The sequence below is a fragment of the Rhinolophus hipposideros genome (assembly GCF_964194185.1).
Source record: "Rhinolophus hipposideros genome assembly, chromosome: X".
Classification (NCBI taxonomy): domain Eukaryota; kingdom Metazoa; phylum Chordata; class Mammalia; order Chiroptera; family Rhinolophidae; genus Rhinolophus; species Rhinolophus hipposideros.
This window is the reverse complement of record NC_138046.1, coordinates 33,774,528-33,791,481: the sequence shown is the minus strand read 5'-3', so window position 1 is coordinate 33,791,481 and position 16,954 is coordinate 33,774,528. Positions and strand designations below refer to the sequence as shown.

The 16,954-nt window shown below is 38.8% G+C and overlaps 1 protein-coding gene across 6 annotated transcripts in view; it reads left to right on the top strand.

Annotated features, from left to right (window-relative positions):
- The window catches only part of GRIA3 (glutamate ionotropic receptor AMPA type subunit 3), a 652,505-nt gene that overhangs the window by 609,065 nt on the left and 26,486 nt on the right, over positions 1 to 16,954 (top strand). The window lies entirely within an intron of this gene.

The window sequence follows — 16,954 nt, the reverse complement described above, 5'->3', positions numbered from 1 at the left end:
GTTTAAGTTTCATATAGTCCCATTTGTTTATTTTAGCTTTTACTTCCATTGCCTTTGGACTCAAATTCATAAAATGCTCTTTGAACCCAAGGTCCATAAGTTTAGTGCCTATGTTTTCTTCAATGCAGTTTATTGTATCAGGTCTTATGCTTAAGTCTTTGATCCATTTTGAATCAATTTTTTTACATGGTGACAGATAACAGTCCAGTTTCATTCTTTTGCACGTGGCTATCCAATTGTCCCAGCACCATTTATTGAAGAGGCTATCTTTCCCCCATTGTATGTTTTTAGCTTCTTTGTCAAAAATTATCTGTCCATATTTATGTGGTTTTATTTCTGGGTTCTCACTTCTATTCCATTGGTCTATGTGTCTGTTTTTATGCCAATACCATGCTGCTTTGATCATTGTAGCCCTGAGTACAAGCTAAAGTCAGGGAGTGTGATACCTCCAGCATTGTTCTTATTTCTTAGGATTGCTTGGGCTATTCAGGGTCTTTTGTGGTTCCAAACAAATCTGATGATTTTTTGTTTTATTTCTTTAAAAAATGCCATTGGGATTTTGATGGGGATTGCATTAAATCTGTATATGGCTTTGGGTAATATGGCCATTTTAACTACGTTGATTCTACCAATCCATGAGCATGGAATGTCTTTCCATTTCTTTGTGTCCTCTTCAATTTCTTTCAAAAATGTCTTATAGTTTTCAGCATATAAATCCTTCACATCCTTGGTTAAGTTTATTCCTAGGTATTTTATTCTTTTTGCTGCAATTGCAAAGGGAATTGTTTTTTCTATTTCTTTTTCTGAGATTTCATTGTTAGTATATAGGAATGCAATGGACTTTTGTACGTTGGTTTTGTAGCCAGCAACTTTACTGTATTCGTTGAATGTTTCTAACAGCTTTTTGGTGGAGTCTTTAGGGTTTTCTATATATAGCATCATGTCATCTGCAAAGAGTGATATTTTAACTTCTTCATTCCCAATTTGGATGCCTTTTATTTCTTTCTGTTGCCTGATGGCTCTGGCAAGGACTTCCAACACTCTGTTGAAAAGCAGAGGTGATAGGAGACAGCCCTGTCGTGTTCGTGTACGTAGAGCAAAGGGCTTCAGGTTTTCACCATTAATTATGAGATTAGGTGAGGGCTTGTCATAGATGGCCTTTATTATGTTAAGGTATTTTCCTTCAATACCTGTTTTATAAAGTGTTTTAATCATAAATGGATGTTGTATATTGTCAAATGCGTTTTCTGCATCAATTGATATAATCATATGATTTTTGTACTTTATTTTCTTTATGTGATGTATCACATTGATGGATTTGCGGATGTTGAACCATCCTTGTGCCCCAGGGATGAACCCCACTTGGTCATGAGAAATAATCTTTTTAATGCATTGTTGTATTTGTTTTGCTAAAATTTTGTTTAGGATTTTTGCATCAGTATTCATCAGAGATATAAGTCTGTAGTTTTCTTTTTTTGTGTTGTCCTTACCAGGTTTTGGTATCAGGGTAATGTTGGCCTCATAAAATGAGTTAGGAAGTGCTGACTCTTCTTCAATTTTTTGGAAGAGTTTGAACAGGATTGGTATTAGATCCTGTTTGAAGGTTTGGTAGAATTCACTAGTGAAGCCATCTGGTCCCTGACTTTTGCTTTTGGGAAGGTTTTGGATGATGATTCAATTTCTTCACTGGTGATTGGTCTGTTTAAATTTTCCGGTTCTTCATGGTTCAGCCTTAGAAGGCTATATGTTTTTTAAGAACTTATCCATTTCTTCTAGTTTATTGAATTTGGTGGCATATAGTCCTTCATAGTATGCTTAAATGATCCTTTGTATTTCTGTGGTTTCCATGATAACTTCCCCTTTCCAATTTCTGATTTTGTTAATTAGTGTCTTCTCTCTTTTTATCTTAGTGAGCCTAGCCAAGGTTTTGTCGATTTTGTTAATTTTTTCAAAGAACCAGCTCTTTGTCACATTAATTTTTCTATTGTCTTTTTGTTCTTTATTTCATTGAGTTCTGCTCTGATTTTTGTTATTTCCTTTCTTCTGCTGGTCTTGGGTTTCACTTGTTCTTCTTATTCTAGTTCTTTGATGTGTAACATGAGGTTATTTATTTGGGATTTTTCTTGTTTCTTGAGATAGGCCTGTAATGATATCAATTTCCCTCTTAAAACTGCTTTCGCCGCATCTCAAAAATTTTGGTAAGATGTATTTTCATTGTCATTTGTTTCTATGTATCTTTTGATCTCTCCTCTAATTTCTTCTTTGACCCAGTCGTTCTTTAAAAGTCTGTGGTATAATCTCCATGTATTTCTGTTTCATCCTGCTTTCTTTTCGCAGTTGATATCCAATTTCAAAGCCTTGTGATCAGAGAATATACTTGGTATGATTTCAATCTTTTTAAATTTGCTGAGGCTGCTTTCATGCCCCAATATATGGTCTATCCTTGAAAATGTTCCATGTACACTCGAAAAGAATCTATAGTGTGATGTTTTAGGATGAAGTGCTCTATATATGTCAATGGTGTCCATTTCATTTAATGTGTCATTTAGGGCTACTATTTCGTTATTTATTTTCTGTTTGGATGATCTATCCATAGCTGTCAATGATGTATTTAAGTCCCCTAGTATAATTGTGTTTTGGTCAATTTCTCCCTTTAGTTCTGTTAGTAGTTGCTTGGTATATTTCGGTGCTCCCTGATTGGGGGCATACATATTAATGACTGTTATGTCTTCTTATTGTATAGTCCCCTTTACCATTATGAAATGTCCATCTTTGTCTCTTGTTAGCTTTTTCACCCAGAAGTCTGTTTCATCTATTATCCTTATGGCTACACCTGATTTTCGCTGGATACCATTTGCTTGGAGTGTCAATTTCCACCCTTTCACTTTGAGTCTATGCTTGTCCTTGTAGCTGAGATGTCTCTCTTGGAGACAGCATATGGTTGGGTTTAGTTTTTTGATGCAATCTGCTGCTCTGTGCCTTTTTATTGGTGAGTACAGTCCATTTACATTTACGGTGATTATTGATACGTGAGGATTTCCTATCATTCTGTCTTTAGTTTTCTGGTAGGCTGTGTCTCCATTGTTTCTTTGCCTTTTTGTTGTTGTCTATTATTTCTGTGTGGTTGTATTCTATGATGTTTCCCTCTGTTTTTATTTATACTGCTTTTATTACAGTATGTATTTCAGTTCTGGATAATCTGTTAATTCACTTATGGTTCTGTTAATTCACTTATGGTTCTGCTTTTATTACAGTATGTATTTCAGTTCTGGATTTTTTTTTGAGTGGTTACCCTTAAGATTATGTAAAAGAAAGTTTGATATTTAGAGTATTCCATTTTCTTCAGCACGCTTACTTTCTCCACTCCCATATTCCGGTTCAGGACTTTACTCTCCCCCTTTTATGTTGCCAAAAATTGTCCCTGTTGATAGTGGTCGAATTGCCTCCGTTAGTATTTCTTGTGGTGCAGGTCATGTATTAGAAAATTCTCTCAGCTTCTGTATGTCTGGAAAGGTCTTTATTCCTCCTTCATATCTAAAGGATATCTTTGCTGGATATATTATTCTTGGCTAATGATTTCTCTCTTTCAATAGTTTGAATATTTGGTTCCACTCCCTCCTGGCTTGTAGAGTTTCTGCTGAAAAATCTGATGATAATGTAATGGGCTTTCCTTTGTAGGTTACCGTCTTCTTTTCCCTGGCTGCCTTGAGGATTCTTCTTTGGTGTTAATTTTAGACAGCTTCAATACAATGTACCCCAGAGAAGGAATGCTGGGATTGAGGTAATTAGGTGTTCTATTTGCTTCTTGCATTCAAGGATCCAGTTCTGTCCACAAATTTGGGAAGTTCTCATTAACAATTTCTTTGAATATATTCTCTGTTCCCTTCTCTCTTTCTTCTCTTTCTGGTATGCCCATTATTCTTATATTGCTCTTTCTGATGGAGTCAGAAAGTTCTTGTAGAGTCTTTCATTTCTTTTAAATCTCAAGTCTCTTTCTTCTTCCATCTGTGTCATTTCCAGGTTTGTATCTTCGATGTCACTGATTCTTTCCTCCATGTGGTCAACTCTACTACCTAAGCTGGTTATTTCATTCTTAATTTCTTCTATTGAGTTCTTAATCTCCAGAACTTCCATTTGGTTCTTTTTTAAAATTTCAATCTCATTCGTAAAATGCTTATATTGTTCTTTGATTGCATTTCTGAGTTCATTAAATTGCCTTTCTGTGTTTTCTTGCATCTCGTTGAGTTTTTTCAGAACTGCAATCTTGAATTCTCTATCATTTAACTCACGTATTTCCATATCTTTAAGTTTCTTTTCTGGAGACGTTTCACTTTCTTTCTGAGATATCTTATTGCCTTGGTTATTCATGGCAATTACTGATGTATTATTTCTCTTCCTAGAAATCTACAGGAGTGGCTTCTGCAACAGGTCGATAGGAAGAAGTCTTTCTTTTATTTTCCAATACTTGTTGGTAGAATGTTTTATTTTCTCTCCGACTGCAGCCTTTTTTTTTCTCTCTGACACAGTAGTGCTGTGTTTTCTCTGCACTATTCCAGCTTCTCACACAATGGGGGGATTCCCTGGGAGACGGGCCTCTCCTCTGTTAACAGTTCACCTGGGTCATAGGGTGCCCCGTCCCTGTGGGTGTGTGGAGAGCTTTTGAAGTTCCAAAGCTCTTTCTGCACCCGATTCAGAGCCCGTATGTTTCAGTAGTTCTGTTTACTCCTGCAGGGATCCGCCTAGATAGGTGGAGTCAGGGGCAGGGTGAGTTGTGAGAGGTGGCCCAGCGCAATGGCGGCAACCACCACCACAGCTGGTCCTGCTTCCACAGCTCCCACACCTTTGCCAGAACTAGTTGGGCTGCGAATCTGTGTCTTTGGTCCACATTCCTCAGAACAGCAAATATCCTGTCCTTTTGATCTGACACTGCTACTTAATCGCTTCTAGCACCGGGCATTTGGGGGTGGGGCGAGCTCTGGGAGGGTAGGGAGGGGGCGGCTAGTCTCAGTGCCTAAGGCTTCCGTTCTCCGCTCTGCAGTGAGTGCTTAAACGACTGTTTTCAGCCTTCTTCTCTCAGTCTTTTCTCCGAGGTCTCTGCCGAGAGCGTTGGGTTCAGCCGTGTTGTATGCTGCCCCCTCAGCCCTGTGGGCCATAAGCGGAGCCCTAGCAGTCCGAGTTCTTCCCTCTCCGGCAGCTACGGTAGTTCCGGGATGCACCGAGCTTGGAGCACTGAGCTAGGTCTGCGTCCTGGCGCCGTGCGGCTCCGTCCCCGCACTTCTCCCTTCCCTCCTCCCCCGCTTGAGCAACTCGCACACCTGGAGTTGAATTCAGTAATGGGCCTCTTCGTCTTGCCTATGTGCTGCGCAGGGAGTCCTTTGTGGAGTTATTGTTGTCTGATTAGTTGTAAATTCCAGGGGAGCTTTACAGAGGCTCACCTCACGCCGCCTTTTTGATGACCCTTGTCAGATATTTCATTGGCAAATATTTTCTCCCATTCAGTAGAATTCCTTTTTGTTTTATTGATGGTTTCCTTTGATGTGAAAAACTTTTTTAGTTTGATGTAATCCCACATGTTTATTTTTTCTCTTACTTCCCTTGCCTGAGGGAATATATCAGTAAAGATCTTACCCCGGATAATGTCTGTAAAGTACCTTTCTATATTTTCTTCCAGGAGTTTTATGGTTTCAGATCTTACATTTAAGTCTTTAATCTATTTTGAATTCATTCTTGTATATGTTGTAAGGAGGTGGTCCAGCTTCATTTTTTTTGCATCTATCTGTCCAGGTTTCCCAGCACCATTTATTGAATAGACTGTCTTTACCTCACCATGAATTCTTGCTTCCATTGTCGTAGATTAAATGACCATATAGGCAAGGATTTATTACTGGGCTCTCTGTTCTGTTCCATTGATCTCTGTGTCTGTTTCTATGCCAGTACCATGCTGTTTTGATTACTGTAGCCTTGTAGCATAATTTGATGTCAGGTATCGTTATACTTCCCACTTTGTTCTTATTTCTCAAAATCGCCGAGACTATCGGGGTATTTTACGGTTCCATGTAAATTTTAGAATTATATGTTCTATTTCTTTGAAAAGTGTACTTGGAAGTTTGATAGGAATTGCATTGAATCTGTATATTCCCTTAGGCAGTATGGACATTTTAAGGATATTAATTCTTCCTATCCATGAGCATGGTATGTTTTTCCATCTATTTGTAGCTTCTTTAATTTCTCTCTTCAGTGTCATAATTTTCTGACTACAGATCTTTTACTTCTTTGGTTAAATTTATTCGTAGATCTTTTATAGTCTTTGAAGCAATTGTAAATGGATTGTTTTATTAATTTCTCCTTCTGATATTTTATTATTGGTATATACAAATGCAACTGATTTCTGAATATTAATTTTGTATCCTGCTACTTTACTAAATTCATTTATCAGTTCTAATAGGTTTTTGGTGGAGTCTTTAGGGTTCTCTATATGTAACATAATGTGATCTGCATATAATGCCAATTTTACTTCTGCCTTATCAATTTGGATGCTTTTTATTTCATTTTCTTGTCTGCTTGCTGTGGCGAGAACTTCCGGTACTGTGTTAAATAGAAGAGGGGAAAGTGGGCAACCTTGCCTTGTTCCTGATTTTAAGGAGAATGGTTTTAGCTTTTCCCTGTTGATTATGATGTTAACTGTGGGTTTCTCATACATTGCTTTTACTATGTTGAGATATAGTCCCTCTATTCCCACTTTCTTTAGAGATTTTATCATAAATGGCTGCTGGATTTTGTCAAATCCTTTTTCTGCATCTATTGATATGATCATATGATTTTTACTTTTTATTTTGTTAATGTGGTGTATCACATTAATTGATTTGCGGATGTTGAACCACCCTTGCATACCAGGAGTGAATCCCACTTGATCATGATGCATGATTTTTTTTAATGTATTGCTGAAAACTGTTTGCTAATATTTTGTTGATTATTTTTGCATCTATGTTCATTAGGGATATCAGCCTGTAGTTTTCTTTTTTTGTAATGTCTTTGTCTGCTTTTGGGATCACGGTGATAGTGGTCATGTAAAAAGTGTTTGGGAGGCTTCCCTCCTTCTGGATTTTTTGGAATAGCTTGAGTACAATAGGTGATAATTCGTTTTTGAATGTTTTGTAAAATTCACCTGTAAAGCCATCTGGTCCAGGTCTTTTGTTTGTTGGAAGCTTGTTGATTACTGATTCAATTTCTCTGTTGCTCATCAGTCTATTCAAGTTTTCCGTCTCTTCTTGAGTTAACCTTGGAAGGGTGTATGCTTCTAGAAAAAATGTCCATTTTTCCAGGTTTTCAAATTTGTTGGCATATAGTTGCTCATAGTAATTTCTTAATTTTTTTTTTGTATTTCTGTGGTGTCTGTTGTCACTTCCCCTCTTTCATTTCTGATTTTATTAAATTCAGTTCTCTTTCTCTTTTTTTTTTCTTTTTGGATGAGTCTGTCTAAAGGTTTGTTGATTTTGTTTATCTTCTCTAAAAACTCCTTATTGGATTCGTTGATCTTTTGTATTGTTTTTCTGATCTGTATTTCATTTATTTCCGCTCTGGTCTTTATTATCTCCTTCTTTGTACTCCATTTGGGTTTACTTTGCTGTTCTTTTTCCAGATCTCATAAATGTAAAGACAAACTGTTGAATAGTGATTTTTGTTGTTTCTTTAGGTAGGCCTGCATTACTATGATTTTCCCTCTTATGACTGCTTTCGCTGCATCACATAGATCTTGGGGATCGTGTTTTCATTTTCATTTTTTTTATTTCGTCCTTGAACTCACTGTTGACCCATTCATTATTTAGTAACATGTTATTCAGCCTCCATGTATTTGTGTGTCTTCCAGTTTTTTTTTTCCAGTGGTTGATTTCTAATTTCATAGCACTGTGTTCAGAGAAGACAATTGGTATGATTTCAATTTTCTTAAATTTATGAAAACTTCTTTTGTGGCCTAACATGTGGCCTATCTTGGAAAGTGTTTAAGGTGTGCTTGAGAATAACGTGTATTCTGCAGCTTTGTGCTGAAATGCTCTGAAAATATTGATAAAATCCGACTCGTCCAATGTTTCATTTAAGGCTATTGTTTCCATATTGATTTTCTGTCTGGAAGACCTGTCCCTTGTTGTCAGACATTTGTTGAATCACCTACTATGATAGTGTTACTGTTGATCTCTGTCTTTATGTCTGTCAATATCTGTTTTATATATTTATGTGCTCCCATGTTGGGTGCATAGAGTATACTAGGGTTGTGTCCTCTTGTCAGATCAATCTTTTTATTGTTATGTAGTGCCCATCGTTGTCTTTTAATATATTCTTCATTTTAAACTCAATTCTGTCAGATATAAATATTGCAACTCCAGCTTTTTTCTCATTTCCATTTGCATGAAATATCTTACTCCCGCCCTTCACTTTCAGCCTGTTTGTGTCTTTTGATCTGAGATGAGTCTCTTGTATACAGCATATGCAAGGGTTTTGCTTTCTTATCCACTCAGCCAGCCTATGTCTTTTGATTGGCACATTTAATCCATTTACACTGAAAGTGATTATTGATAGGTATATAGTTATTGCCATTTTGTTACTTGTAGTTAGATTGTTTTCATCTTTCTTCTGCTTACAGAAGCTTTCCTGCAATGCTGGCTTAGTGGTAATAAATTCCTTTAGCTCATTCTTTTCTGCGAAGCTCTTTATCTCTCCTTTAATTTTAAATGATAGCCTTGCTGGATAAAGCAATTGTAGGCCTTTGTTTGTAAAGGTTGTAGGCCTTTGTTTTTCATCACTTTGAGTACCTCCTGCCACTCCGTCCTGGCCTGTATAGTTTCTATAGAAAAGTCATTTGATAGTCTTAAAAGAGTTTCCTTGTATGTAAACTGCTGTCTTTCTTTTGCTGCTTTTAGGATTCTCTCTTTGTCTTTAACCTTTGCCATTTTAACTATAATGTATCTTGGTGTGGACTTGTTTGGATTTATCCAGGAAGGAACTCTCTGCACTTCTTGAGCTTGTATGTCAATTTCCTTCACCAGGTTAGGCAAATTTTCGGTCATTATTACTTCAAATGTGTTCTCAATCCCTTGCTCCCTCTCTTCACTTTCTGGTATTCCTGTGATGCGCAGGTTGTTGTACTTGATGTTATCCCAGTGGTCTCTTAAACCATTTTGATTGTTTTTTATTCTTTTTTTCTTTTTGTTTTTCCATTTGGGTGATCTCTGCTAACTTGTCTTCTAAGTCGCTGATTAAATCCTCTGCCTCATCTAACCTGCTGGTAATTCCTTCAAGTCTGTTCTTTAGTTCATTTATTGTATTCTTTAGTTCTAATTGGTTGTTCAATTATGATTTCTCTATCTATCTTTATGTCATCACTAAGCTCCTTAAACATTCTGATCATCAGTGTTCTGAACTCTGTCTCTGCTAGGTTGTTTACATCTATTTCATTTTGTTCCAGTTCTGGAGGTCCCTTCTGTTCTTTTATTTGGAACATCTTTCTTTGTTTCCCATTCTGGCTGACTCTCTGTGTTTGCTTCAATGTATTAGGTAGATCCCCTAGGTTCTTGATTTTTGCTGGGTTATCTCATGTAGTGTGTGTTTTTTTATATTTGACTTGCTCCACTCCCTATTCTTCTGTGCGTATGCTCCATAGCTGACCCATGTGTTGTGTATATTGTCTTGTTAAAGGTGAGCTTTAATTGCTTTTGGCTTGTCAGGAGCTGGGATTGACTCTTAGGCTGACTAGTTGTGAGACTTGGCTCTGCCCACAGTGGATGATCTGCTGTGTGATAGTTGACCACTCAAATAAGGCTTGGCCCCTATGGCCTCTTGTACCTGTAGAGAATTCCCTCTGTGTGTGTCACTTGTAGGTCAAACCTGGTAAAACTTTGTTTTGGTATGGAGTTGGCCTCTGGGTGTTTTGAATTTCATGCCTCTTGTGCTGGGTCCTGGTGTAGTGGAATTTCAGAACAAAGCAAATCACCAAGCACAACAACAACAAAGAAAAAACCAAATACACTCACATGTAAAAACAACTGATAACCCACACTCAACATAGGCAAAAATATCAAAAATACAAAAACAAAACAAAACAAAACAAAACAAAAAGTAGTGCCAGTCTTGGCTTAAGCCCACTAAGTAGCCTCCAGGTTGTCCTCTGCTGAACCAAAGAGTACTCTGCGTCTTGTGCAGGCAGAGCCAGTCACCTGGTGCCCAGAGTGACCCTGGAACAGCAGTTCTAGATGATTGGGGCTGTGGGTTCTTGATGGTAGTTTTTACAAAGTCAGTGCAGTTTCTGCCCTTGCTTGCACATATGCACACTGAAAGTAACACAACCAGCCCTGTGCCCACGTCTCCTGTGTCTTAATGTACTTCTTCCGTGTGTGTGTATGTGTGTGTGTGTGTGTGTGTGTGTGTGTAGGATGCTAGATTTCTGAGCTGCTGAAAGCCCAGAGCTACCTCTGCCACCTGCTTCTGACCCATGGGCATGTCTCTGCATTTGTAATTGCCCTGCCGTAGGCAGGCCAGTAAAAGTGGGGGCTGGGGATGGAGGAGTCTTCTCTCTCCCAGGCCAGCAGTGTCACCCTCTTCCCAGCCTCTTTCCTGGGTCACAGCAGCTACAAACTGGGTCTTCCCAGATTTTGAGTGCTACTGATCCTCTGTAATATGACACTACTCCTCAGTTCAGGGAGTAGTTGAGTCTCAGGGGCCAGAGACTCAGGGGCCAGCTTGAGTCTCTGGAAGGGATTGGGAGAGTAGGGTGAGGGGCTCAGGTATGGTGTTTACTTCCTTTGTCTGGCCTACGGTCCAGCTGGAGGTCTCTGCTGAGGTTACTGCCTCAAACACTGGATATGCTGCTCTCACGGCAGGAGAGATCAGTTGTGGGATGCAGGGAAAGAGCCCACCTCCTGGCTCTTGTTGTCTCTGTTCTGTCCTGGGACCCCCTGCATCTCCGCAGATGCGGATGCGGGCCGCGTCTCCACTCCACTTCCTTCCCTCTTCCCCTGCTCGTCCAGGTTTCCCACCTGCATGTAATCTTTGAACGAGTCTCTTGGCTGTTCTGTGTGATGAACAGAGAGTCCTTTGATAGGTTGTAGATGTTCAATTTGTGGTAAGTTCTGGAGAAGAACACAAGAAGACCACTTGGCTGCCACCATTCCTATGATGTCACTCTCTTACTTTTTAAGTTTTATGGGAGGTACACAGGTTTAATTGTGTTTTTTCAATTACAGTTGACACATAATATTATATTAGTTTCAGATGTACAACATAGTAATTAGACATTTATCTAATTTATGAAGTAATCACCTTGACAAATCTAGTACCCATCTGACTGCATACATATTTATTACAATATTATTGACTATATTCCTTGGGCGATACTTTACATCCCCATGACTATTTTGTAATTACCAATTTGTACTTCTTAATCCCTTCCCCTTTTTCACCCATCCCCAAACCCCCCTCCCAGCTGGCAACCGTCTCTGTATCTATCAGTTTGTGTCTGATTTGTTTATTTATTTTGTTATTTAGATTCCACATATAAGTGAAATCATATGGTACTTATCTTTCTCTGTCTGTCTCCACTCAGCATAATAACATCTATGTCCATCCATATTATTGTAGATGGCAATATTTCATTCTTTTTTATGGCTGAGTAATATTTTGTTGTATATATGTACCATCTCTTCTTTATTCATTGATAGACACCCAGGTTGACTATATTTTGGTAATTGTAAATAATGTTGCAATGAACATATTGGACAAACATATCACTTCAAAGTAGTGTTTTGGGATTCTTTGGATAAATATCTAGAAGTGGGATTACTGGGTCCTTCTTTGTCTCTTGTTATAGCCTTCATTTTAAGTCTATTTTGTCTATAAGTATTTAAATATTTAAGTCTATAAGTATTGCTAGCCCAGCTTTTTGTTGTTGTTGTTGTTGTTGTTGTTGTTATTTCCATTTTTCATCAAATACCTTTTTCCATCCCTTTACTTTCAGTCTGTTTGTGTCTTTCAATCTGAAGTGAGTCTTTTGTAGGCAGCATATGTGAGGATCTTGTTTTTTAATTCATTCCGCAAAACTGTGTTTGATTGAAGCATTTGATCCATTTACATTTAAAGTAATTGTTGCTAGATATGTAGTTATTACCATTTTATTATTCATATTTTTTTCTTCTCCTTCCTAAAGAAGTTCCTCTAACTTTTCTTGTAATATTTGTTTGGTGTTGATGAACTCCTTTAGCTTTTTCTTGTCTGGGAAACTCTTTATCTGCCCTTCAATTCTAAATTATATCTTTCCTGGGTAGAATGATCTTGGTTGTAGGTCCTTGTTTTCCATCACTTTGAATGTTCCGTGCCAATCCTTTCTGGCCTGGAATGTTTCTGATGAGATATCAGCTGACAGTCTTATTGGGAGCTCCCTTGTATGTAACTAACTGCTTTTCTCTTGCTGCTTTTCAGAGTCTCTCTTTGTCTTTTACCTTGAAATTTTAATTTTGATGTGTCTTGGTGATGGCCTCTCTGGGTTCATCTTGTTTGGGACTGTCTGTGCTTTCTGGACTTGTATGTCTATTTCCTTCACCAGGTTAGAAAACTTTTCTGTCATTATAGCCTTAACTAGTTATCAATTCCTTGTTCTCTCTCTTCTCCTTCTGGTACCCCAATGATGCAAATGTTGTTACACTTGATGTTGTCCAGGGGATCCTTTAAACTATCTTCATTTTTTTCCTTGTTCTTTTGCTGTTATGTCTGGGTGTTTTCTATTATCTTCACTTCTAAATTTCTGATTTTATCCTCTGCTTCATCTAATCTACTGTTAATTCCCTTTAATGTATTCTTGATTTCAGTTATTGTACTCTTCATTTCTGACTGAATCTTTTCATGTTTTCCATCTCCATTTTTATGTTTCCTATCTCTTTAAGTTTTCACTAATTTCATCAACTCTTCCCCTAAGTTCATTGAGCACCTTATAACCAGTGTTTTGAACTGTTGGTCTAGTAGATTGCTTGTCTTTATTTTGTTTAGTTCTTGTTCTGGAGCTTTGTTCTGTTCTTTCATTTGGGACATGTTGCTTTGCCTCCCCATTTTGTCTGCCTCCCTGTGTTTGTTTCTGTGTATTAGGTAGGGCTTCTATGTCTCCTGTCTCAGTAGAGGGGCCGTATATTAGGTGTCCTGTGGAGCCCAGTGACAGTCTCCCTGGTCATCTGAGCCATGTGTTCTAGGTGTGTCCCATGTGTGGGTTGTGTGTGCCCTCCTGTTGTACTTGAACCTTGGTTGTTTGCACATCTGTTGAAGGGATTGATCCTTGGGCTCATTGGTTATGAGAACTGGCTGTGACTACAGTGCAGGACCTTTTGTGCAGGGGCTGACCCTATGGAGCAGGATTCCCTTTAGCAGGGCTGGTGCCTACTCAGCGTGCCCTTTGGCTATGTCACCCATGGAGGCAGCTGGTGGTACTCTGTCTTGGTCTAAAGCTGGCAACCAGGTGTGCTGGCCCTAGGGCCTCCTGGGATGGGCCCCACCACTAGCCAAGTTCAGCCACAGTCAGATCCCTGTCTGGGACAATCTGGAGTAAGCCACTAAGCAATCTGTAGATGACATCCACCTGCACTGGGCTTGGAAGTACTTTGAGAGGCCAAGCCATGAACCAAGGCCGTTGCCGCTAGTGCCAGGCTTGGGGCTGCTCAGCAAGAGGTATGGGATTCACTGAAGCAAGATGCTTCTTCTTTGGGTTTTATGAACCCTTGAGAGATTTTCAAAAATTCCACAGCTTGAGCCAAGAAAGGCTATTTGTATGGAAAAGCCACTGGAAGCAGCTTGAGTGGGTCCACAAGTTTGGTAAGGAGGGGTCTCAGAATCACCACAGTGGAGCAAACGGTGTTAGAGACTCAGATATGGTGGCCACCTGCATTGGCACACCAGGAGGAGAGAAAACTCAACAAAGAAATAATAGATTCTGCCAGCCCTTCTATCTGGGAGAAAGCTGCCCCTCCAGCCCTTGTCCTGAAGCCAGACAATTCAATTCCCATGACTACTCCCCGTACATCCCTGGTGCCTTTTGAGCTGCTGCCTCAGTGCTGGAGCTCAGAACTTGTGAGTCCATCAGTGAGTAAGTCCTTGCATGGGCCCTTTAAGAGGAACACCTAGGATTCTAGCTGCCATCATGTTCATTCAGCCTCAATCTCCACTGGTTTCCACAGCCAGAAGTTGTGGGGACTTCTCTTCCCAGCACTTGAACACTGGGTGGGGGTTTCTGGTGTGGGGCTGGGACCCCTCACTCCTCAGGGGGACCTCTGCAGCTGAGACATCTCTCCTGATTTTTAACCACCACATTTGGTTTGAGACCAGCCCATTCCACATCTCTGACCCTTCTACCAGTCTCAAGATGGCTTCTTCTACATATTCTTAGTTGTAGGACTTCTGTTCAGCTAGATTTCAGGCAATTTTCAGTGATGATTCTGTAGGTTAGTTGTAGTTTCGATGTTGTCATGAAAGGAAGCAAGCACAGCATTTACCTACTCCACCATCTTGACCAAAAATCTGAATTATTTACTATTTTGTAAATTCTTTGAGCAGCTGACTAGGAAATTCCTACTGAAATAAAATAAAATCATTGAGAATGTATTTCATTATGATGCTTAGAAATTGTTTTCTGTGTCGGATGAAGATGATGTAATATGAAATGAGCATAAATGTCAATGAGTGAGATTTCAATCTTAGAAAGCCTTGATTATTAGGGGACATTATTGGTGTGGACATCAGAAGCAGGTTAAGTGGTAAAAAAAAATGGATTATAAAGCATATACCCTGATTGGTTTAGCTACGAATCAGACCCAATGATCTTTAGAGTAACTTCAGCTCTAGAATTCTGCAAGGCTATAAAACTAGTGCTGGTAGCCATTTTTCACCAACCTCCTGATATCTTTGGCCAGCAATCTAGTTGTCACCATGATCAGGCCTAAGCTTCAGTTTTTAAGTAAATATATCTTGAATTGCATGTATCAGACATTGTGCTGGCTACTAAGAGGGCCACAAAAATAAATCAGGCATGGACTTTGTCCTCAAGAACACCCAGTAACATGGGGGAAGACAGACATATAGCCCACTGACCTTAATGCACTGTAGTAAGCTCTATAGCAAAGCTATGAGCAAAGTGCTTTGAGAGAAAAGCCAAGAAAGCACATCTGTGGGACAGAAAAGAGTGAGGAAAGATTTCACAAAAGATATGATATTTGCTCCGGATCTTGTAAGATGAATAGGAATAATTCAGGAAGAAGTAAAGCATAACCAAAGGCATAAGATGTGAAAGTATGTAGCATATTTCAGTGAACAGTGAGTAGCTCAGTATGACCAGATCAAAGGAGAGTGTAGCCAAGATCATAAAGACTCTTGGACATCATATAAAAGAAGTTGGATTTTGTCCTGTAGGTATTTGGGAACTATCAGAGAATTTTAAACAATGAAGTAACTTGAAATATTTACATTTTTAGAAAGATCACTGGAGGATAAATTGGAGAGCTGAAACTCATAGATCAGTTAGGTGGTAATGTAGTGCAGACCAAAAACTGATGTGAGCCTGCCCCAAGGCAATGGTAATGAGAATGGAAACAACAAAAGGACAGATCCTATAGGCATTTCTGTTAGAATAAACATGGAATAATGAGAAGCTGAAGAAGGAATAAAAACCAAACTTTTCAGCTTGGATGTAAGGTGCTTTACTGATAGAATTTAGAAGGAGATCCAGGCTTTACAAGGAAGATAATAAATTTGGTTTAGAAATGTTTAATCTGAAAGTGTCTGTAGGACCATAAGATGAAGATGTCCATCAGGAAGGCTTGTTTACTTTCTCCCTGAAACATATCTTGAATCCAACCTCTTCTCTCTACCTCCATTTCTCCCAGCAAAATCCATGCCATACCTCCTCCCCTAGACTATTAGAAGACTTGCCTAACCAATCTTTTTGCTTCCACTCTGGCCCACCTTAGTCTGTTCTCCATACAGCAGCAAGAATAACGTTTTAAAATTTTAATTCAGATCTTACCACACATGCCTCAAAATTTTCCAGTAGTTTCCTATTACATGTAGAATAATTCCAAACTTTTTACCACTGCTTACAAGGCCCAACAAGATCTGGCCTCTGATTATTCTCCTAAGCTCATTTCCTACCACATTCTTTTATTCATCTGGCTTCAGCCATATTGGCTTTTTTCCTGTTCTTTATGTTCCCATCTCAGTGAACAGTTTCAGTGACTCATTAAAGGTCTGCTTGTCATGAATACAATGCATAGTTTCCATGGTGATAGCTCTGGGAGTTCCAGCCCTCTGTAATTATTTGAGTAGGTCCAAGCAGGCCTCAAAAAAGGTGCAATGTAGCTGGCTAAAGTCCAGAGAATAGTAACTAAATAATCAAAAAGGCTAAGACATGGGCCAGGAAACCCCATAAAAGGACACTTAAAAACATGGCATATGTTTGTAGTTTCTAGTATACTATCTCAGTTCTGATCAACTATTACTTTAGAATTTTTCTCTAGAGTTTTCATTCCTCAGGACGAAGCTCTCAACTCAATTGGAAGTAATGGAGTCATTGAGACCATGCTTCCTTCATATTCTCCAGAATACCTAACATAGAGCTACAAGCATTTAGTACATGTTCTAAGGACCATCTGAATTGAGATGAAATTTAATGGAATTTAATTAAATTCAAAATCAAAAGGGTAAAGATGAAGGAAACTTGGCTTGGTAGAAAGAACAGTTTTGATTTGGCCTCAAACTGAGTTGAGGGAAGGACTCTAGTCATTCTATGATATTCTTCACACCTCCAGTAGAGTGTTTTACACTTGTTGAAAGGATGGATGAAAGGCTAAATATCTTAATGCAAACTCAGGAAGTACTGATAGAAAATAATGCTCTACTGACAAAAAGCAGTTTTCATGTTTATTCTGTCCTTATC